The sequence below is a fragment of the Gorilla gorilla genome, chromosome 1 (genome assembly GCF_029281585.2).
Source record: "Gorilla gorilla gorilla isolate KB3781 chromosome 1, NHGRI_mGorGor1-v2.1_pri, whole genome shotgun sequence".
NCBI classification, from domain to species: domain Eukaryota; kingdom Metazoa; phylum Chordata; class Mammalia; order Primates; family Hominidae; genus Gorilla; species Gorilla gorilla.
Genome location: NC_073224.2, coordinates 196,411,189 through 196,434,049, shown reverse-complemented (window position 1 = coordinate 196,434,049; position 22,861 = coordinate 196,411,189). Strand labels below are relative to the sequence as shown.

Below are 22,861 nucleotides of genomic sequence, written 5' to 3'. Positions count from 1 at the left end.
CTGGGATAATTAGAGATGTTAGTGAAACCACAAACAGCTTGAAATATACAGAATTGGTGATTCCTATCACATAACAGCTAATTCTCCAATTTGGCTGTAGCCAAAGAAAGACAGGCCTTGGAAAGTGGCAGTGGATCACCATATGGTTCGTTAGTGACAACAATTTGCGGCTGCTGCCCCTGACCTGGTCAGATCACATGTGTCCCCCTAGCTGTTTTCCTGGCTGCCTGTCCTAAAGGTTGTCTGTGGCTGTCTGGCTGAACCGTCGGTTCTTAACAACCACACCCCCTGGCAGTGCCAGTGCCAGGAGAGACTGCAGCCTCCCCCATGGGTGCCTTCTTGTTCCCTCTCATGCCAGGTACCCTTTGTTCCTAGGTGTGTAGTTCACCATGCCTCAGATGCCACCATGTTGGCTCACTTCACAGATGTGATGGAATCTGGTCACAGCTGACACTGGCCTTGCCCCACACTTCTGGATGATTTCACTCCAAGATACAATCTAAGCATGCAAGGAAGGAAAAAATCTCTCATAAACAACCATATCAGTCAACAAATGCACACCTGAGGCATCGAAAAATGTACAAAATCCTGGATGCAGTGGTAATCCCAGCACTTTGGAAGGTCAAGGCAGGAAGATCACTTGAGCTCAGGAATTTGACACCAGCCTGGGCAACATAGTGAGACTGCTTCTCTACAAAACAAAACAAAACAAAACAAAAATTAGCCAAGTGTGGTGGCACATGCCTGTAGTCCCAGCTACTCAGGAGGCTGAGGTGGGAGGATCAACTGAGCCTGGGAGGTAGAGGCTGCAGTAAGCTGTGTTTTTACCACTACATTCCAGCCTGGGCAATAGAGCAAGACCCTGTCTCAAACAAAAAAATCAAAGAAAAATGTACGAAATCATTGTTGACATCTGACTTGAGTGTTTCTTTCAACACATGAGGAGAGTAGCCAGAGAAACGTTTTCAGAAATGGCTGAACGCAAACAGCACCTTAGTAAGCAAGGGCCTTTTCATGCGGGCATTCACTGCACCCCAAATGGCCACCTGCTCAAGGCCAGAAGGAGGAAAACCTCTTCCAACCACCTAGCACTTTCTCTGGCCTAGTTGTCTCCTCTAATCTCTTGCAGTAGTCTGCCTCTACCTCCCTGGACTCTGGTACAAGCTATCAGCTGTTCAATCCCTCAGTTTCTCTCCAGATGAGGAAGGCTGGGGTGGAGATGGGTACCACTTGTTGGTGGAATATTGACAAGAAAGACAGACTTTTCATACTGCCAAGATCCATCCCCTCTTGGCATATGGCCTGTGTCATGATGTGGAAAGAGCTGTTGTCTGGTGACAAGTCAGGTGACCACATGTCCCTTTGGTTACCCTGGTCATCGTACATCTCATGCTTCAGGAAGGCAGATATGGGCACAGAGAAGAACTTGCACCACCATAGTTGTCATTTCTATCTCAAGGTGGTTGCCACGGTTTCCCCCTGATTTGGAGCTGGTATTCCAAATTCCATCCCCTCTCAGGCTGATCAATCTTCATTTCTTTGTGCCGTAAATCTGCAAGCTTGGCAGTCCTAGTGAAGTTATACTCTGAAGTTTGAAAGAAACAATTTAACCAAGATGCAGCTGCATATCACTCGATGGGGAGAAAATCCCAGAAAAGGCCCAGCCTTTAACCCACACATGATTGGGTCCTCTTGAGCCATTGCATCTGACACCCAAGAGCAGACTTGAAGTCAGTCCCTACATACCACGAAATGCCCCTCAGTACAAACCCAACTCCAGAGTGACTGAATATTTCTTGAAGAGCTGGAGGAGGTTACATGACCCTATGCACAGCAGAATCCCTTGAGAATCTCCTTCAAAATCCATGCCCCTTTAGCATCTCTCCCAAAGGCATTAGCCACAATTTTCCCCTTCTCATTCCTCTTCTCCCACCCACTGTCCACTCCACAGCCTCTCCCTGCCAGGGTGGCTCTGGCCCTCCTCTGTTTCGTATATAAAAATCCTGCCAGCCTGAATATACCATTCAGCAAATGAGAAGCCAGCCAAAGGGTGCTCTGCAAAACAGAAGCGCAGTCATTAGCTAAACAGCTCAACTAACCAAAACATTGTTCCCCAAGTGTGCCCTGGTGGTCCTCAGTTTATCCTACCACTCCATGTTCAAAAGCCCAAATATATCTATGTTAAGCCTTGTCCTATTTTTAAAAATAAAATTTCTACTCCTCTCCCCAAGCCGTCTTTCTGTCCCTGTTCTCAACGTGTGAGGTTATGAAAGTAGATTTAAAAGCTCTGCCCTGGCCAAAGTTGAGATAGCATCACTCTTTCACCACCATTTGCAACTCCAAACTTTTATGTGTTTTTACTAAACTGCCCTCCAAACCAGCATGTCCAACAGAACTTTCTGCATTGAGGGAAATGTTCTCTACAGGCACTGTCCAGTATGGAAGCCACTAGCCCATGTAAGCATTGAGATCTTGGAACTGACTAGGGTGACTGAGGAACCAAATTTCCAATTTTATTTAATTTTAGTTTAAATAGCCCCATGTCGCTAGTGTCTACCGTATTGGATAGCACAACTCTAGCTTAATTCCTCTAATGACAATAAGAAGCATTATATGAAACTGTCAAAAAATATTTAAAGTCACCGTAGGCTGGGCACAGTCTCTCATGCCTCTAATCCCAGCATTTTGGGAGGCCGAGGCTGCCAGATCACTTGAGGTTGGGAGTTCGAGACCAGCCTGACCAACAAAGTGAAACTCCGTCTCCACTAAAAATACAAAAAATTAGCTGGGCGTGTTGATGGGCGTTTGTAATCCCAGCTACTCGGGAGGCTGAGGCAGGAGAATTGCTTGAACCCAGGAGGCAGAAGTTGCAATGAGCCAGGATCACACCACTGCACTCCTGGGTGACAGAGCAAGACTCTGTCTCAAAACAATAAATAAATAAATAAAATAAATTCACTGTAGGCTAGTATCCAGGATGTTCACTAGTTCATGTATTATCCTCTCACTAGAAGAAATTTTTCTTAGGTCTAAGGAACTGAAAAAACAAAGCTGCTCCTTAACACCTGGTTTAGTTTATTTTGGTTTTTAATCTTAAGGATACCTAGGAATCACATAATCAAGCCTGTTTCCCTTTTTCCTTTGACTGTCAGGAAGCTCAGTCATATTTAGAGTCCATCTCTACTATGAGTACCTTTGGATCTTAATATTACCCTCGGTTCCATTTCTTTTTTCTACCCTGTTGTCTTTTTCAAAAAGTGTATAGTTCAATAATTTTTATTTATTTATGTATTTATTTTCCAAGACAGAGTCTTGCTCTGTCACCCAGGCTGGAGTGTGGTGGCACAATTTCGGCTCACTGTAACCTCTGCCTCCACCCCCAGGTTTAAGCAATTCTCTTGCCTCAGCCTCTGGAGTAGCTGGGATTACAGGCACGTGCCACTACATTCAGCTAATTTTTTTGTATTTTTAGTAGAAATGGGGTTTCACCATGTTGGCCAGGCTGGTCTCGAACTTCTGACCTCGTGACCCACCCTCCTTGGCCTCCCAAAGTGCTGGGATTACGGATGTGAGCCACCGCGCCTGGCCAGTTCAATAATTTTAATAAATTTATAGAATTGTGCAACTATCACCATGGTTTAGTTTAAAAACATTTTTATCATCCCCCAAAGAATCCTTGCACTCATTTCCAGTCAGTTCCTTTTCCCACAGTCAATCACTAATCGACTTTCTGTCTCCATAGATTTTCTTTTCTTGGACATTTTATACAAATGGAATCATACAATATATGATTTTTGTGTCTAGTTTCTTTCACTGAGCATAATGTTTTTGAGCTTCATCTGTAGCATCTATCCATATTGCATTCCTTTTTATTGCCAAATAGTATTCTACTGTATGGACATACTCCATTTTGTTTATGCATTCACAGTTGATAAACATTTGGGTTGTTTCTACTGTTTGGCTATTACAAATAATGCTGCTATGAGCATTCTCATATAAATCCATCTGTGGACATATGTTTTCATTTCTCTTGGGCAGATAGATACCTAGGATTGAAATTACTGGGTCACATGGTCAATTTATGTGAAGAATCTGACAAACTGTCTCCAAAGTATGGCACCATTTTACATTCCCGTAAGCGACGTATGAGAGTTCCAGTTTCTCCACATCCTCACCAACACTTGTTATTGCCTATCTTTTCTATTATAGCCTCTCCAGCGGGTGTGAAGTGGTATCTTGCTGGGGTTTTAATTTGTATTTCTCTAATGACTAATGATGTTGAGCATCTTTTCAAGTGCTTATTGGTCATTTATACGTGATCTTTGGTGAAATGTCTCTTCAGTTCTTATGCCTTAATTTATTTTATTTTTTGAGACAGAGTCTCACTCTATCGTCCAGACTGGAGTGCAGTGGCACAGTCTTGGCTCACTGCAACCTCTGCTTCCTGGGTTCAAGCGATTCTCCTGTCTCCGCTTCCCATGTAGCTGAGATTACAAGTACTTGCCACCACACCTGGCTAATTTGTGTATTTTTAGTAGAGATGGGGTTTCACCATGTTGGCCAGGCTCGTCTCGAACTCCTGACCTCAAGTGATTCACCCACCTCAGCATCCCAAAGTGCTGGGATTATAGGCATGAGCCACTGTGTCCGTCTGCAATTTTTTTTTAATTTTAGTTTTAATTTTTATTTCTTTTTATTTTATTATTTATTTATTTATTTTTCCTAGAAAAGGTCTTGCTCTGTTCGCAGGCTGGAGTGCAATGGCACAATCTTGACTCACTGCAATCTGCACCTCCCAGGCTCAAGCAATTCACCTGTGTCAGCCTCCCATGAATTTTTTTTTTTTTTTTAGACGGAGTTTCCATCTTGTTGTCCAGGCTGGAGCACAGTGGCATGGTCTCGGCTCACTGCAACCTCCACTTCCCAGGTTCAAAGGATTCTCCTGCCTCAGCCTCCCAAGTAGCTGGAATTACAGGCATACGCCACCACGTCAGGCTAATTTTTTTTGTTTGTTTTTTTGTATTTTTAGTAGAGACGGGGTTTTGCCATATTGGCCAGGCTGGTCTTGAACTCCTGACCTGAGGTGATGAGCCTGCTTCAACCTCCCAAAGTGCTGGGATTACAGGCGTGAGCCACCCGTGCCCAGCCATCCCATACAATTTTAAATTGAGTTATTTGCCTTCTTATTAGTTGTTAAGAGTTCTTTACATGTTCTGGGTACAAATCTTTTTATTAGATATATGATTTACAAATATTTTCTCCCAGTCTGTGGTTTGTCTTTCCACTTTCCTAATGGTGTTCTTTGGATTGAGAAGTTTTTAATCTTTATAAAGTCCAACTTTTCCTTTTTTTTAATTATTTGTGCTTTTTGGTATTGTATTTAAGAACTCTGCCTAACCCAAAGTCATGAAGAACTATTACTATGTTTTCTTCTTGGAGTTATATAATTTTATATCTTACATTTAGGTCTATGACCCATTTCCAGTTAATTTTTACACATGGCATGAGACAAGAGTCTAAATTCATATTTTTTGCATGTGGATATTCAATTGTGTCAGAGCCATTTGTTGAAAAGACTATCCTTTTCCCATTGAATTTCCTTGGCACTTTTGTGGAAAATCAATTGACCGTAAGTGTAAGGGTTTATTTCTGGACTCTCATTTCTGTTCCATTGATTTGATGTCTATCCCATGCCAGTATCACACTGTCTTGATTCCTGTTCTTGTTGTCATTTTTTCTCTTTCTTCATATATTTATCTTTAATTTTATGTAACTGGGAGAATAGGTCCTCCCCTTTCCCTTTCCCCAAATTGATATCAGCCCTTGGCAAGGATGTAATTGAGGCTCCCTAAAATCAAACCATCAAAGCCTCTCTTGCGAAAATTATTGAGAAATCATTAAAGGGACTGTGACCATATTCTTATTCGAACAAACCCCGAAGGGGATCAAGAAAGGAACAGACATCTACCCTTGCCACAATAATCGGATTTACTGATTCCCAGGGAATAGAGAAGACACACTGCTAATTATGAGGCAATTAAGGAATTATTTCCTTTCTCAATGTGGCTTTAGAATGTACTAGACCTAAGAAGTAATGTCTGTGTTTGAGCTATGGATACGAATGCATTTTATTTAGCAGGTTCAGTATGTAAAGAAGCCAATGGAAATATTGGATATCGAAAAGAAAGCCCTATTAGACAGCTCTCACCCGTCTTGAAGGATGGGCTGTCGAATACCAACACCCTTCTCCACAAGAATGATCTTCGGAGGAGGTTCCAACTCCAGCATTACTGATGCTGATGCAACTTGACGAAGCCTGCAGACATGACTCCAAAGGAGTTGTCCTGACTTGGAGAATTGCACAGGGGAAAGGAAGGAATCCAGGAGACTGGTGGGGAAGAAAGGGATTTTGTGAAAGTGAAAAAAGCTGCACTGGTGGGCGTGGGAAGGGTTGATGAAGAATGCAGTTGGAGAGAGGCTGTCTAATGGAGGACAGGAGAGAGAAGACAGCCCTCCACTCTTAGGTACTTTTCTCTTTGGTCTCTGGGAAAATCCTTGTTATTACCCAGCTACCACATTCTCTTCCTGCATTGTAATTCCTCTTTCAAGTTGCACTGCCCTTCATTAAAGCAAGTAAATATGGCAGCCCAGTGTTGGGCAATGGTCTTAAAGAGAATAAAAAGAGGCTGTGGTGAAGGGGCAGAGAACCTGCCTCATCCCCCACCTCTTCATTGGGACCCATGGAAATACTTCCCAGCAGAGACAAATTGAAACACGTGGCAGCCCTTAAAATGCATCACATGCCCTTGTAATAGTTTGCTTATAGAATTTCTTATGGATAATAATGACAGCAAATATTTATTTTCTTGAGGTAGGATATTACAAGCTCCAGGTGGTGAGCAGCATTATGGTATGTGATTCCCTGCAGAGCTTAGAAGAACATTTGAAATGGTGAGCCAGCTCCCAAGTGAACAATTCAAGAGAGGCATAAGACTGAGTCTTCTACTTCCCTGTTTACATTCGATGAAACCCACCTCTGAAGGGGCACTGGGGAGAGGTGAACATCTATGTGACATTTCAAAGTGTATTCATCTAGTCAGCTAGACAGAGAGCCCTACTATGTGCCAGGCATCTTCTATTACATGTTTTTTTATAAGTCACTGAAATCTTTTCTAAAAGAAGGTAAAGTATGGAAATAGAAAGAAGAAAAAGCACTCAATAAATCTTAGTTGAATAAATGAATTGCAAGAGCCAGATGGCATGAGCCTTAAATGAGCAGGGATTTTTCCATGAGGCTGAAGGAATAATGATCTGGGAGTGGCTTTTGAGAGTGAGAAAGATGCTGCTCTGCCTCACTACTCTGTGGTTGTGGAATGGTGGCCTCCCCTGGAGGCAGCTGCTGTGTCCTCAGTTAGGCAGGAATTGCAGGGAGGAAGTCTGAAGGGGCTGAGAGTTTAAGAGGTTGAGGAAGGAGCAGTGGGGAGCTGGATGGGGGAGGGCAACTGCAGAAGAAGGTGGATGGATGTTGAAACAGGCTCTCATTCAGACAGTCGGGGATTACCAGGGTATGGGGCCTGGTGGGATTAGCTTTTAAATAGTTCTCCAAACTGGTGCTATTAGAGGCTTGATTATGCTAATTCTAATAATCATCAAATAGCTTCTATTTTCAAGAACCTACAATGTGCCAGGCTCTGATGAAGCTCTTCACAAACACAATTTCATGTCCTTCCTATAATGCTGCAAAGTCAGTATTATCCCCTTTTTATAGAAGAGGAAACTGAGACTTAGAGAAGTCCAAGACCACACAGCTAATAAGTGCCATGGGTCTTACTCAGAGCCAGGGCCATATTTTCCCAAATGCAAGGCCGCCCTCTCGCAGCCTAGTCTGCCCTCACTGGGGCCAGTTTAGCCTGAGGCATTGGGTGGTGTTGGTGGCATGTGTGTGGGGAGGTGTCCATGACATGCACCTATGCAGCTTCAAGCCCCTTGCCAGAAGCTCCCCTATACTTCTGAATCCCACTGCCCACATGCCTGGATCCCCATGGGCTCCATCCCACTTTGCACAAAGGGCTGGGGACCCAGAGAGATACACAGCCTCGGGGTGATGTCTGCTGCCTCAGAGAGGAGTTGACCCTCTATGGCCCCTTCACAAGCACAACTGTGCGGGCCACATTCTGGCCAGCGCGGTGCAGCTAGCCCCCTATACATACATCTGGAGTTACCTGTCTCTCACCCAGCTGAGCGCTCAGTGCATGTGCCTAATTCACTAATGCATTCATTCAAAAAAGATGGATTGAGCACCTCCTATATACCAAGCACTGTCCTAGTGCTAGAGATCTGGCAGGAATAAAGTAATGTAGATTCCTGCCCTGCTAGACCTTAGAGTCTAGCAGCAGAAACAGTTGTTAAACAAAAATGAAATCAAACTACAGATTGTGCTAAATTATGTGAAGGAAATAAAGAGAGTGCTGTTGCAGTGATGGAAAACTATTTTAGATAGGGTGGTCAGCTGGTCAGCAAAGGCTTCTCTGAGAGGGTGACATTTCAGTGGAGACACGATAGACCCCTCAGATCCCCTTCCACCATTTTTGGTGAGGGGGTGAGAGGCAGACGCAGCCCCACCTTCAGCGTACCTTGCCTTCCAGCAGCTAGCACCAGTTCTTTTATGGAGGACGGTCCTCGACTTCCTGGAGCCACTCTGTCTGCATGCAAGCTAGAAAGTCCCCGAAGAGGGTGTACTCATCACCCGCCATTCTCAGCCCCACTGGTAGCCCTCAACAGATGACTAAGGAGGCTGGGAGGTATGAAGGCTCACGCCCTTGGCAGGGGTGGGGACAACACTGAGGCATAAATTTCCACTCAGGGGTCCCCCTGAGGTCAGGCTGAAGCTACTCTTCCAAGACCATGGCCTGAAATCCCCCCTTGCTTGGCTTCTTCCCCTTCTCTGTTCGGCTTCCCCTTCTGCTTTGCCAGTTTCCCCCAGGAACCCTTACTTAATAAATCACTTCATCTCAGGGTCTTCTTCTGGGAAACCTGACCTAACACAGACATGAAAAATGAAAAGGAGACAGCCACGCAAATATCTGGGAAAAGAGCTCCAGGTGCCATAGGAGGAGCGGCGTCAGAAGGGTGAGCCTAATAGAGGAAATGAGTGAAAGAGTAACTCTCCCCTGCTTTTCTTCTTTCCTTCCTAGTGACTGTTCGTTTTTTCTCCTTTGTGGGCTCTTCTGCCTTTCCTTGGTCTCCAGATATTGAGGATAACAATAGCTAACATTTATTGGGTAGTGACTGGGTGCCAGACATTACTCTAGACACCTTATATGGATTTAACATATAGCTATTGAGTGAATGACATGGATGACAGGCATCAATCCATTAAATGTGTAACAAGAAGTATAAAGGAATGTTCTGGCAGACAGCAACAGGGCCCCGTACTTATTCAGACTAAGGGTCAGGGAAGGCTGCCCCAAGGCAGTGATGCTTGAACCAAAAGTGAAGAATGAGTTACCATGTGAAGGAGGTGGGGTGGAAAGTCTTCTAGAAAGAATGGGGAGAGGGAAGGGGGAAATGCAGTATGTTTGAGGAATTGAAAGGAAGCTGGCACCACCGCAGAGGACTGAACCAGAAGCGTTGTGTTGGATTAGGTGGGGAGGTAGGCAAAGGGAGGGCGTTTCATCCATGTGGAGGAGCTGGCTCCTAATCCAGCCCCATGTAAGCCATTCGAAGGTTTTCATGGGGGAGTGACATAACCCCATTTGCGGCTGCAGCGCGGAGATAAGATGGGGGAGGGGCAGAGCAGATGTAGAGAGATCAGTGAGGAGGCGCTGCAGAGGTCCAGATAAGAGTTAATGGTGGCTTGGACCAGTGAGGCATCAGCGGAATTGAAGAGAAAGGTGCAGATTAGAGAGATGCTCTGGAGGTAAAATGAACAGGATTCTGGCTTGCCTATAGATGGACAGTGGGGCCACTGACTCAGACAGAGAACTCGAGAAAGGAATCAGGGAGTGAAGATCTGGTGGGAGATCTTGGGCATACTGGGGCTGAGGTGCCCTTGGGACACAGGTGGAGATGTTGACTAGGCAGCTGGCTGGGCTCCTCTCCATCAAGGGCTTACACAAGAGGTTCCCTGGGTAAGAGTCATAAAGGTGTGAATCATCGGCAGATGGACAGTACTTAATGCTGTAGGCATGGATGAGATCACCAGGGACAGAGTCCACAGTAAGAAGGGGAAAGGCCAAGGCATGGGTGTCGAGGGACAGGAGCACTTGATGGATTGAGTGGAGGAGGATGACCCCGCCAAGGAGACTGAGAAGAAGACCAAGGAGTTAAGAGGCAAACCAGGAGAGTATGGTGTCAAGGGAGCCAAAGAAGTTAGGGTTTGAAGAATGCAGTAATCAAGAGGTCTAAGAAAATGAATACCGAAAAAAAAACTGGCCTTCAAATTTTAAGACATGGAGATCATAGCACTGTGTTTCCGGGGAGATGTTGGGGGCAGAGATAGTCAAAGCCAGATTTGACCAAATGTTGGATGAAGTGAGTAGGAATGCCATAATGGCAAACAGAACACTCTTATGGAAGAAGAGGCTGGGGCTGGGCATGGTGGCTCATGCCTATAATCCCAGCAACTTTGGGAGGCCAAGGCAGACAGATCACTTGAGGCCAGGAGTTCAAGGCCAGCCTGGCCAACATGGCGAATCCCCTAAATCTACTAAAAAAAAAAAAAAAAATGGAAAAAAAAATTAGCCAGGCATGGTGGCATGCACCTGTGGTCCCAGCTACTCGGGAGGCTGAGGCACAAGAATCACCTGAACTCAGGAAGTGGAGATTGCAGTGAGCCGAGATCGCATCATCCTGGGTGACAAAGCGAGACTCTGTCAAAAAAAAAAAAAAAGGAAGAAAGAAAGAAAGAAGAGAGGCCGGGAACTCAGGAATGGAAAACCAAATACGGTACATCCTCACTTACAAGCAGGAGCTAAGCTGTGAGTATGCAAAGGCATACAGAGTGGTATAATGGACTTTAGAGGCTCAGAAGTGGGAGGATGGCGGTGGTGAGGGATACATATTGGGTACAATGTTCGATATTCAGATGACGGATGCACCAAAATCTCAGAATTCACCACTATGTAATTCGTCCATTAAAAATCACTTGTACTCCAAAAGCTATTGAAATTTTTTAAATGTAAAAGAAAGAAAAGGCCAGGTGCTGTGGTTCACATGTGTAATCCCAGCACTTTGGGAGGCCAAGGTGGAAGCATCATTAGAAGCCAGGAGTTCGAGACCAGCCTGGGTAATATAGTGAGACCCCACCTCTACAAAAAATAAAATAAATAAATAAAGTTGATGGAGAAATGGAGGAGAAAGTAAGCATGCAGGGAGTAGGTTTATGGATGGCTCCAGTTGAAGGTTGGGGGTGGTGCTCAGGGAAGGAGGGGACAATGGATAGGTGAGGGGCCTGAGAAGCAGGAGGGGGTAGGGAATCTAGGATTGGCAGAGACACTGGCCTGAGAGAGGAGGAGGGTGCTTCCTGTAAGGCAGCAGGAGAGAGGGCAGATGTGGGGAGGTGTGTGAATGTGCTAGTGGAGAGCCAGGAAAATTCTGTGGTGGCTTTAATCCTCTCTATAAAGATGTGGCAAGGTCCCATCTGACAGCGAGGGGAAAATGGGCTGGCTGAAGGTGTAAAGAGAATGGGGAGGGCTGGAATAGCCGTTACAGAGAGTGCGGTTCCAAGCCGACTGGAGAACTGCGCAGAGGGCCCCTATGTAGTCCCTGCTTTAAGGGAACATCTGTCTGACCTGTGGAGTCATGTGGTTGCTTGAGCACCGCCCTGTGACGGCAGACAGGAGGGCTCACTTGGAGCTGGCTTTTTGCCAGACAGATATGATAAAAAGGCAGAGAGGCCAAGAGGCTTGGGTTATTGACAAGAGTGTTATTAAAATGCTGGACCTTGGCATCTAAGTTGGACCAGGAGAAAAGTGAAAAGGAGAGAGCTGAGGAGAGCTCTCTAGGAAAACACGAGGTCAACAGCAGAAAGATCTGATGAGACGGAGCAGTGATCACGAGGTAGAGGGAGCAAGGTGGGAGCAGGAGAGGAGCAGTTTTGGGAGAGGACAGGACCCAGCGTGGGATGCTTAGAAAGAGTAGGCTGGGCAGCCTTCAAGGGTCGGCCATTGTGATGAGAGGTCCAGGAGCTGTCTGTCTGCACCGGCACTGAAGTAACCCAGGCTGATGGCAGGAAGTAGCAAAGGCCACTGAGGAGTACACTAAGCTGGAAACAGAGGGCCAGCCATTAGCTTTGGCAAAATGGAGGGGAAGAGTCATTATATCAAGAGCAACATCAGGCCAGGCGTGGTGGCTCACGCCTGTAATCCCAGCATGTTGGGAGGCCGAGGCAGGCGGATCACTTGAGGTCAGGAGTTCAAGACCAACTCCTGGCCAACATGGTGAAACCCCGTCTCTACTAAAAAGACAAAAATTAGCTGGGCATGGTGGTGGGCACCTGTAATCCCAGCTACTTGGAAGGGTGAAGCAGGAGAATCGCTTGAACCCAGGAGGTGGAGGTTGCAGTGAGCCGAGATGGTGCCACTGCCCTCCAGCCTGGGCGACAGAGCGAGACTCAGTCTCAAAAAAAAAAAAAAAAAAAAAAAAAAACAACATCAGTGAAAGCCAGAAAGCAGGGTTGTGGTGGGCTGGGGAGCGAGCAGGAGATGGAGGAATAGAGGTGTCCTGCAGAAATGGCTTTTGGGTTTGTGGGAAAGGAGAACAGAGAGGCACTTGAGTCTCACCCACTCTGGAGAGGCGTGTGGGGCCAAGGGAGGGAATTTTTTTTAGGATGGGAAAGACATGCGCATGGGCAGATGGGAATGCTATAGTGAAGAGGGTGCAGTGGACGGGGAATAGAGAGCAAAGCCTGGAGGCGCCGGAGCACCCTGAGCACAGGGGAGACAGAGCGGAAGGAGGAGAGGTGTGTGGGTTTGCGGATTTGGTAGTGGGAGATGAGGGAGTCCTCCTGTGGTGGCTTCTGTTTTCTCCGGGAAACATAAGCAGTGTTCATTGAGAAATTAACTCCTGTATCATTTCTCCCTGCCCATAGTGACTCAGCCGGAAGAAATGAAAGGCATTAGCCAGGGCCAGGCACTGCAGCTCATGGCTGCTATAATCCCAGCGCTTTGGGAGGCTGAGGCTGGAGGATCTCCTGAGCCCAAGAGTTCGAGATCAGCCTGGGCAACATGATGAGATTTTGTCCCTACAAAAAAAAAAAACTTTTTTTTAATTAAAAAAGCATTAGTCAAGCTTTTGTGTTCTAAGTCCTGGGCCTTTTTTCTCCCACCTCATACCTGAGAAAGTAAATAGGCCGTTTTGTAGTTCTTGTGTCTGAGCTAAGAGGGAGAATACCACTGTGTCTTGGGGAATTGATGCTTTGGCATGGAAGAGAGGGGCAGGGGAACAGGCATTCTCCATCCTACCCTGACCTGCCCCCACAAGAAAGTGGCTGCATGCGATTCGAAAGCCAAGGACTAAGGGCTGCAACTGTGGGGGCCTGTGGGAGAGGTCCTCTTGAAAGAGCTGGGATGGAGGGAGTAGAGGGTTATCTTCCCAAGGACCAGGTTGGACAAGTGAGGCCCTGCAGATGGGCAAAAAATAGTGGAAGCCCTGTGACTGTGACCACTGATGTCTGCAACAGCAGCAGCAGCAGCCTGAAAAATCCTTCCACCTTCTCTGCAAGGCTGTGGAGCACGGACTGACCATCTCTGGGACTGTGCAAACCCCTGGAGTTCATGGATGATCGGAGGGAGCTGAAGGGCAGCCATGAGTGATAGGGAAATCTTGCTGATCTGATGGGTAGAGACTCAAGCTGAATTTAATTTGGTTTAGACCAACTAAGGGATGACCAAAAGGTGTATTTACGTCATGAGTTGCAGAGAGTGTCCAGTGGGCCCAGGACCTGGACAAAGGGTGAGCAGTGAGTGGGAGCTGACATCTGGCTCTCTCCTCACCCTGCACCCTGGGGCTGGAACACAGCAGACACACAATGACCACGTGGTGCCACTCGGCCTTCACAGATGAGCACAAGGACATCCCTCCCCTCCAGGCCCAAGAGCAGGGCAGCAGGGCAGCCCCACATGGACCCCGTGCTCACAGTTTGGCAAACTGGACAGAGCCTTGGCTCTTCTCCTTCAGCAGCTATCACGCTCTCCCAGGCCCGGCCACCTGAGCTTCTCATCCATGTGGCTTTGGCACCTAGGCCTCTAGTTTCATTACCTTGGGTTTGTATCTAGTTCCAGATGGCGTACATGCAGAGATCTGGGCAGGCTGCTTACAGGCATTCTCTTGCCCTGCCTCGACAAACACTTTGCCACATGTGGGTGAATGAGAGGGCAGACGCCAATGGGTTAGGATTCTGAGACCCCTGTGTCCCTGTGGGGTTTGGAGCAAGAGCCTGGTTGGCACAGCAGTGAGCACATCTGCTAACTTCAACCACACGAAGCCAGGCGTCCCAGCTCACCTACCTTCCAGTACTGTGCTCAGTAGACTTGACAATGCGGGGCAGAGGGAACAGGGCTGCCAGAGCTTCAGGACTACCAAGGCCCAGGCTAGCAGGCACACAGGCTAGCGAACACCACGAGCCCCTCTTCTAGTGCATGCCAGGGCTACAGAAGACTGGGGCTGGATGAGCTCTAAGACTTGGTCAGGGAGCTGTTCCCTCACTTAGTCATTTATGTCTGATGGTTCCTTGAGCACAGATAGGAAAGTCAATCTTCATTCTTTAACAAATATGTATCAAGTATCTATTGTGTGTGAGGACCCTGTGCTGGCCACTGGGATATGACAGGGAACAAGGTGGACTCATTTCTCCTGCCTGCAAGGAACTGCTGTCCATAGGTCAGGGAGATAGGCACAGATACAAACAGTGGTGACAGCCAGGATGGCTTCCTGGAGGAAACAATGGTTCCAAACAGGTACAGTTGGCTCTGAGGTGCCAAAACACACTAAAGGTAGAGCAAGTCTTTTTTTTTTTTTTTTTAAACAGAGTCTTGCTCTGTGGCCCAGGCTGGAGTGCAGTGGAGCAATCTCCACTGCAACCTCTGCCTTCCAGGTTCAAGCAATTCTCCTGCCCCAGCCTCCCAAGTAGCTGGAATTACAGGTGCACACCACCGGTAATTACAGGTGCACACCTGGCTAATTTTTGTAATTTTTTTTTCTTTTAGTAGAGATGGGGTTTCACCATGTTGGCCAGGCTGATCTCGAACTCTTGACCTCGGGTGATCTGCCCGCCTCAGCCCCCCAAAGTGCTGGGATTATAGGCGTAAGCCACCATGCCTGGCCGATAGAGCAAGTCTTAAGGGGCATTATATTATAACTGCATGCAAGAGAGGTTAGGACCAGTTTGGCTTTGTGCGTGTGTGGACTGAAACCCAAAAGCCAGAAACTCTCTGCATGTGTCCCTCATGGAGCCATATGGTCTCTAGTCTCTGTTTTTCAAACTTTGCAGGACTGATGACTGATTGGACAGTGGTGCAGGACGGAAGGTCTCTGCATGTCAGTGATTAAGTTGCTGAAGATGCCACTGCCTGAGACGGGCAGTATTGAAGGTAAGCAGACCTGGGGTGGGCGGGACAGAGGAGGCTCTTAGTTATATGGATCTGGAGCTCACAGGAGCGGCCCAGACTGGAGATAGAGACTTGGAAGTCATCAGCATATGGTTGGTAGTGGTCAAGATGATCCAGAGAAAAGGGGCAGAGCAGGAGAAAAGAGGAGGCCTAGGACAGAGTCCCGGAAGAGCAGAAGACGAGGTGGTAAAGGAATCAGAGACAGTAGCCAGTGAGGAGAGGGTGGGCCAATGAAGCCAAGGAAAATAACTGTTTTAATAACTCAGCAATGGGCAGGCATAATTGGCTGAAAAGTATACTTTTAAAATTTGGGGGCCGAGAGGGAATCTCTAAATCCTCAAAGTTCTGGAAAAAAAGGCAAAAATGCTTAAAGATGCATAAAATTTGCAATACCTCCCCGTGGTGCGCCAAAATTACCAATGGTGAAAAACCACTCACTGGAAATATTCATTTTTGATCCGTTTGTCATCCAAACCAAATTGTCCAGAATCACTGGAGCCAGTTCCATCCCATCCTCACACGCCAGGGGGCGCACATGCACTGTTTGTGAATTCAAGTTCAGGACAAAAACAGGCAGTGAATCAGGTGATTACCAGAACCTGATCCCTCAGCCCAGATCCCTGAACACCACAGCAACCATGCCCTGCACATTGCCACGTGATCCCTGAATCCAGGCACCTCAACGATCTCCAAATTTTATTTCTCACCTGACTCCAAACTTACAGGGTTATCAGAAAGACCCCACAGAAGAAACCCCACAGAGGAGAAACCTCATCTCTTTTTCTGCTCAGTTACCTGACCCAGGGCAGTGGGGGTAGGTCCCCCATCCTTCATGGTGAAGCCTAGCAAGCGGCGGGGGGGAGGAGGGGTGGAGTAGATAGGAAAGAGCTGGTGTGGCTTTGGCTGACTCTTAAGTGGTTGTAACATGGATTGCGTGGGGGCGGGGTCTGGAGGCAGGGGCGCTTGGATTGAAGCTCATCAAATCCCTCTGGTCAGTAGGTCTTGGAATAAATCTTCAGGTAGGTTATTGGTTTCACCCAGAAATTTCTAGGGTCATCATTTGAGTTTGGTATGAGAAGTCAGAAACTCAGTACTGACATTTAAATTACATTTAGAGGGCATTATCATGTCTTTAATTCCGAGGCCAATGTAAGGTTCACAGCTGGAATTGGTGTAATATTGGGGTATTAGCCAGTCTCTGCTTGGGGTTGACACTAGGTCAGAGAAGTGGAGGGTGAACATGAGGATGAAGGGGCTTTGTGTGGAGTTTCTCCAAAGCCAGTCTTATCTTGGGTTCCAAGATTATTATTAAAACTGGGTTGGTTTAGGGTCCTAAATGGTCTCAAGTTTGGGTGGGGTTTCAGGTCAGTATCTGTGTTTGGGGGTCCTTTTATGGTGACCCAATCCCAACTCTGGAATTGAGAATCCCAATTCAGAGTGCATTGGTGTTGATCTGGGAATGGGAGAGCAGTACTGGAGTTTTATGTAAGGCTTGGGGTTCAGAAGAGAGAGAACTGGGGTCCATAGCAAGGTAGCTTTTGGACTTTAGGGTTCATTTAGGGACTGGGGGCTGAGCATTAGTACAGGGTTCCATTTAAGGTCCAGCGTTGGTGCTAGCGTCACTATCAAGGTTAGGGCAGGTAGAAGTAATAAAGAGATTTAGAGTCAGAATTGGTATTTGGGATCAGTATAGAGGTTCACAACAAAATTACTACTTGTGCTAATTTGGGGGCAGATTAAGGGCTTTGGACTCAATACTGGGTTTAGGGCAAGGTGTGGGCTCAGTATCAGGTTCAGATCTGTATGGGGAGGAAATGGGGTCCTAGAGCGGTATTAGGTTAATGCTAGGGCTGGGAGCCACTAGAAGGATCTGGATGTAGTATCAGAGTTTGGTCTGTCTATGTTCATTATTGGGGTTCGGGTTCAATATTGAGGTTCCGGTCGGTTTCGACTTGGCGTTGGGTTGTGGCCTCTCTGGGCCTCAGCGGCTCCGCGGCTCTACGAGCGAGAGTGCACGAGGGGAGGGGCGCCGCCGGGGGCGCGCACGGCAGGGGCAGGGGCGCGGGCGCGGGCGCGAGCGCGAGGGGAGCGCGCGGCTGGAGCTGGCGCGGGAGCGGCGGGAGCGGTGGCGGCGGCAGAGGCGGCGGCTCCAGCTTCGGCTCCGGCTCCGGCTCCGGCTCCGGCTCCAGCTCGGGTGGCGGTGGCGGGAGCGGGACCAGGTGGAGGCGGCGGCGGCAGAGGTGTGGGAGCAGCGGCCCCAGCGGCTTGCGGGGGGACATGCGGACCGACGGCCCCTGGATAGGCGGTGAGTGACCCCCCGGCCCCCCAGCAGCCCGCTCCGCGCCCGTCCCTTCCCCGCTCTCCTTGCCCTCCCCGCTAGTCCACCCGGCGGAGCTGGGGGCGGTCCCGGGGGGGACGAGGGCGCCGCTGAGGCCGGGCCGCGCCCCCACCTGCCGCGCCCGCAGCCTCGGCGAAGCCCCCCCCTCCACGCCCCAGCCTGGCGGCTCCTCCCCGCTCACCCCGCGGCAGACGCGCCCCCAGCGCTGCTGGCTGGCTCGCTCCCCGCCGCCCCTCGCCGCCTCCCTCCCTCTCCACCGCACCTTAGCCGCAGCCCGCCCCCCCCACCCAGCGCAAAGTTTCCCGTTTGCGTTCTTGCTCCCCCTCATCGGTCCCGCCTCGTCCCCCCTTCTAGCGCGGACGCGCTCCGGGGGCGGCCCCCAGACCCCCCAGCCCCGGGCTCCGGGCGGGTCCAGGCCGCGCCCCCGCCCCCGCCGCACAGGCGCCCCCTCCCAGCCGGCGGGGGATCCGCAGCCGGCGCGCCCGGGTCTCGCTCGCGGCCCCGGCGCACGTGGGGTCCCGGGCTGCGCCGGGCGCGAGTTTGAAGCCCCCCACCCCCTTCGTTCGCGAGCACGGGATGGGGAGGGGCCGAACGGGCTGTACCCGCCCCCAACCGGGTGCAACGCCCTGGAGGCCCTGGAGCGACCTGTCCCGTGAGGACGTGGCCACTCGGACCCTCTCCGAAAGTTCACTCAGTGGCCGCCCCGCGTCCCGTCCCGGCCCGTCCCGGCTCGTCCCGGCTCCCCATCGCCGTGCCCGGGTCTCTGTCTCGGCTGCTTTCTGTTTTCCTCGGCGTCTCTGCCTCCCCATGTCAGTGCCTCCCAATCTCACGCCCCTGCAATCCCAGGGTCTCTCCAGCTGTCTCCATTATTTTTCCCCAGGTCACTCTGTTCTTTCTCCCCAGGTCTCTCGGTTCTGTCTCCCTGGGTCGTCTTGTTCCCTGTCCCTGAGTCTCTCTGTTCTCTCCCCTTGGGTCTTTCTGTTTCCTCTCCCTGGGTCTCTGTCTCCCTCCCTAAGTCTCTGCCTCTTGTCTCTCACCCATCTCTTGGTGTCTCTGCACCCTCTGTGCTAGGCGCCCCCCCATTTCCCTGGAATGCTGCCCCTCTGGTTCTTCCACCCCGGAGGGGGAGGGGCTAGACTTTCTCCCCATTTCAAGCCCCCCTGCCCCCCAGTGCAGGGCCCCTGAGTTGGAGCAGGTTGGGGGTGGGGAGCGCTACCTGCCTGAGCTGTGAAATGGGAGAGGGAGGCTGCCCCAGCCTGGGGGTTGTCTGGATCTCCCTGAGGGGCCACAGGGTAGGGCCGGGAGGCTGGATTAGGTTGAGGAAGGCTCCACTTTTGAAGGAACAAGGGCAGGGATCCAGAGCGACCTGGTGTCGGATCTGGCCTGAGAACCAGGGAAGTGCACTGGGGTGAGAGGCGTAGAAAAGGATGTGGGGTGGTGGTTCCAGGCGGGTGCTCATGGGGAGGGATCTGCTGAGAAGGGAAGATCTGGTGGAGAATCCTTTGGGAGGCTTCGGGGATCTGAGGGATCCAGAAGAGAGTTCTGACAGGCTATCTAAGGAAATGTCTGTGCTTAGCTCCTTATTAACTCTTGCTTCAGGGAGCATGAAAATCCCTGTTTTTTACTGATTATATGAATGAGCCTAGGGCTTCAAGAAGGAGCAGGTGTAACTCCCCAAGTACAACCCCCTACATTCTCAGCCCCAGGCACAGGCCACACTTTCTCGTACCCTCTTGCCTTCATTTCCACACTCAGCTCACCCCCTCCACCCCCACACACACTCCCTATTCAGCTGCTTTCTTGCCCCCTCTCGCATACCTGGGCCCGCATGCTGGCCAGGGCTCAAGAAATCTGTGCCTGCACACTCTCGCAGCATACCTGTGCACATGCACAGTCATCCTTGTGTATTTTTGTATATGCACTTTCTTGCACATTTTACTTGCTCAGTCTCTTATTTGAAATGTCTTTATAGTGTTTTTTTTTTAGTTTCCTTTATAGTTTCCTTTTCCAACTGCTCTTCCTCTTCCCTTTCTTTCCTTTAACAAGAAAATTGTTTTAACATAATTCCTTCCTTCCTTCCTCCCTTTCTTCCTTCTTCTTGCAACTACTGATACCTCCCCTTTATCCAGCTTTGTGTGCCCTGTGCGGGTTGGCTTGGTGTACAAGGCTGCCAGGAGAGGAGGGGGTGGTTGGGTGTTGGTGAAGGAATTTGGCGGGGCAGAGTTAGACTGCAGCAAACGGAAACTAGCTACACATCTTTTACTGGGAAGTGTATTGATATGCAGCAAAATACTAGCCCTGGCAGTTTGGGCACAGTCCACCGTTTTTTCCATCAGCCCGAACTGTGGGAGTCTAGCTTTGAGGGTCCTCCCTGGGGGCGGGGAGGAGGGGACCCAGACCTCCTGCAGTAGAGGGGTTGTGATACACACCACAGCTCCTCCACTTTCCAGCTTCAGGCCTCAAAGAGGCCCCTTTCTCCCTGAGTCTCAATTTCACTCCCTGTAAAATGGGGCAGCTAATCCAACCCGGACTGGGTCCCAGGGCTGTTGTAAAAATCCAAGGGAACCGTGTGGCAGTGCATCGTCAGCAGTGGCAGTCACTTCCCTTGTGACTGACACTGCTGTGTGCTAGGTTCCAGCTTGCAGTCAGGGCCCTACCCTCGAGAAGCTCGTGGTCCTTGGGGGAGCAGGTTGCACCATGGGAACGCAAAAGCAGTTCAGTTACCTGTCATTGATTGCTGACTGTGTGCCAGACCCCGGGGTAGGCGCTTTCAGCCCCGGCTGCCTTTCTTCCTTTGGGACTAACAGCTATGTAGAAAAGGCAGCCCACCCCTAAGGTTCAGGCATCTGCTCGACTAAAGCAGCTGCGGTTCTGAGTTGGGTTAGAACATTCCAAGAGTTCATCAAGAGATGGGGGAGAGTTCGGAGGTCAGGGTGAGGTGAGTCCCAGAGGAGACCAAGAAGAAGTGACCTGAACTAGGTTTGGAGGGATGAGTAGGAGTTTGAAGAAGAGAGAAAGGACTTGAGATAGATAAAAACCAGTATGAATAAAGACTGGGAGGTGTTGTCACTTGTGAAGTATTCAGAGATGTGGCAGATCACAGAGGGCATTGAATGCCCTGTTAAGTACCTGTAATTTTACTCTGAGAACCCAGAGAGAAAATACCAAAGGTTTAAAGCTTGGATAGGGAGGGTGGAGTGTGCTGTGGTCAGGTTTATGTTTCCAGAAAATGCTCTGTGGCTATGGGAAAAGGATGGAGACAGGATGCCCAGTGGGGCAAGAGGGTGCAGGTAAGTAAGGTGAGAGAAGATGCTGGCTTTGATAGGTGGTAGCATGGTGCCATCTTGAAGGTACACTTGTCAGGACAGAATGATTTATTGGATGTGGGAGTGAAGGAGAGGAAGAGGAAGGAGTCCAGGTTCCTGGGAGTGGTTGAGCGGGCCTTCACTGAAGGCCCTGAAGCTTCACTGTGTTAGGGACTTGGTGAGGAGGGGCAGAGAATAAGCTCTTAGTTGGACATGTGGCCCTTGAGGTACTTGGGACATTGGAGGCTCAGTGGGGGAGGCACATCAAGGAGGGGCTTTGGTGTGAGGGTATGGGAGAGAAATGTCGGTCGGACAAAGAGAAGCGAGAGCTGTATGAGAGAGCATAGAGCTGTGCACCTCGAGAGAAAGTAACCTCCGACAGTGGTGAAGAGCTCAAGTTTTATACTGCTAGGATTGGACTCTGTTTACTAGCAGCGTGACTTTAAGCAAGTGGCTTAACCTCTCTGAATCCGCTTCCTCATTTGTCAAATGATTATAATAAAAACCCATGCCTTATAAGGGTTGTTATGAGGATTAAAGATAGTATGCATAAAGTGTGTGTAGCACAGGGCTTGGCATCTAGTGAGTACTGTTGTCTGCGTTTGCAGTTACTGTAATCATCCTCAACGGGGATGGTGTAAACCCACCCCATCAGGGGTCACATGAGGTTGCCTTTAATAAGAAGATAGACTGCTAAGGTTAGGGTCCCTGTCTGCCTAAGGTAGCTGCAATTCTGAGCTGAGATTAGCAGGTCAAGGAGCTCAACAAAGGGGGTGCCCGCCCCTATTGTTATCGATGGGATTGTTTGTGTTGCTCAGGTGTTTGACCTGCAGGTGGGTGGGCTTGAGAAGACTAGAGGTGAGGCCTGCAGAAGAGACTCCATGTTTGGGGTAGGTGGAAGGGAATTTTGAGAAGGGGCAGCCTTGGGGTATTGAGTTCTCCATTTCCTCCCACCCTCCCTGGGCCCTGGGCTTCTACTGAGGCTCTTTCTGCCACCATCTGCCTCTGTGGTCCAGATGCACCACGTCTCTGTGTGACCATGACTTCTAGGTCTGAGAACTCTGGTTTTAGCTCCTTAGCAGTATTTTAGCTGCTGTTTCTGGGGACTGTTCCTGGTGCAGCCACAGGGGCATTCTGGGGGTTGCTCCAGAGGGCAGCTGTGCCTGCATTCCCCTAGGTATCATCGACTTGCTCCTGACCCACTGCCGGGCCAGGTTTCAGGCCTGGCAGATGATGGGGAACCCTACTGGGGCCAGCCCTGCGTTGGCCCCAAGGGCTTTCTTTCTTGATATTGGACATGACTGTGGACTTCACCCCTTCTGAGGCCTTCCTGGGTGCCAAGCAGTGTGATTTCTTTCTTTTTCTCTTTTTTGGTTTGAAACAGAATCTCACTCTGTTGCCCAGGCTGGAGTGTAGTGGTGCAGTCGTGGCTCAGTGCAGCCTCCACCTCCTGGGCTCAAGTGATCCTCCCCCCTCAGCCTCCGGAGTAACTGAGACTACAGGTGTAGTCCCACCTGGCTAATTTTTGTATTTTTTTAGAGACAGGGTTTTGCCATGTTGTCCAGGCTGCTCTTGAACTCCTGGCTCAAGTGATCCACCTGCCTTGGCCT

General features: G+C 49.4%; 1 protein-coding gene across 2 annotated transcripts in view; it reads left to right on the top strand.

The window, feature by feature from the left end:
* The first annotated feature begins 17,735 nt into the window (after positions 1-17,735).
* Positions 17,736-22,861, top strand: part of PTPRF (protein tyrosine phosphatase receptor type F) — a 93,141-nt gene continuing 88,015 nt past the window's right edge. The window contains exon 1 of one of the 2 annotated variants that reach the window (XM_055346801.2): positions 17,736-17,913. The gene's annotated coding sequence lies outside the window, so the exon portion shown is untranslated. The remainder of the gene's footprint in view (positions 17,914-22,861) is intronic. The other variant, XM_055346756.2, reaches the window with a different exon arrangement.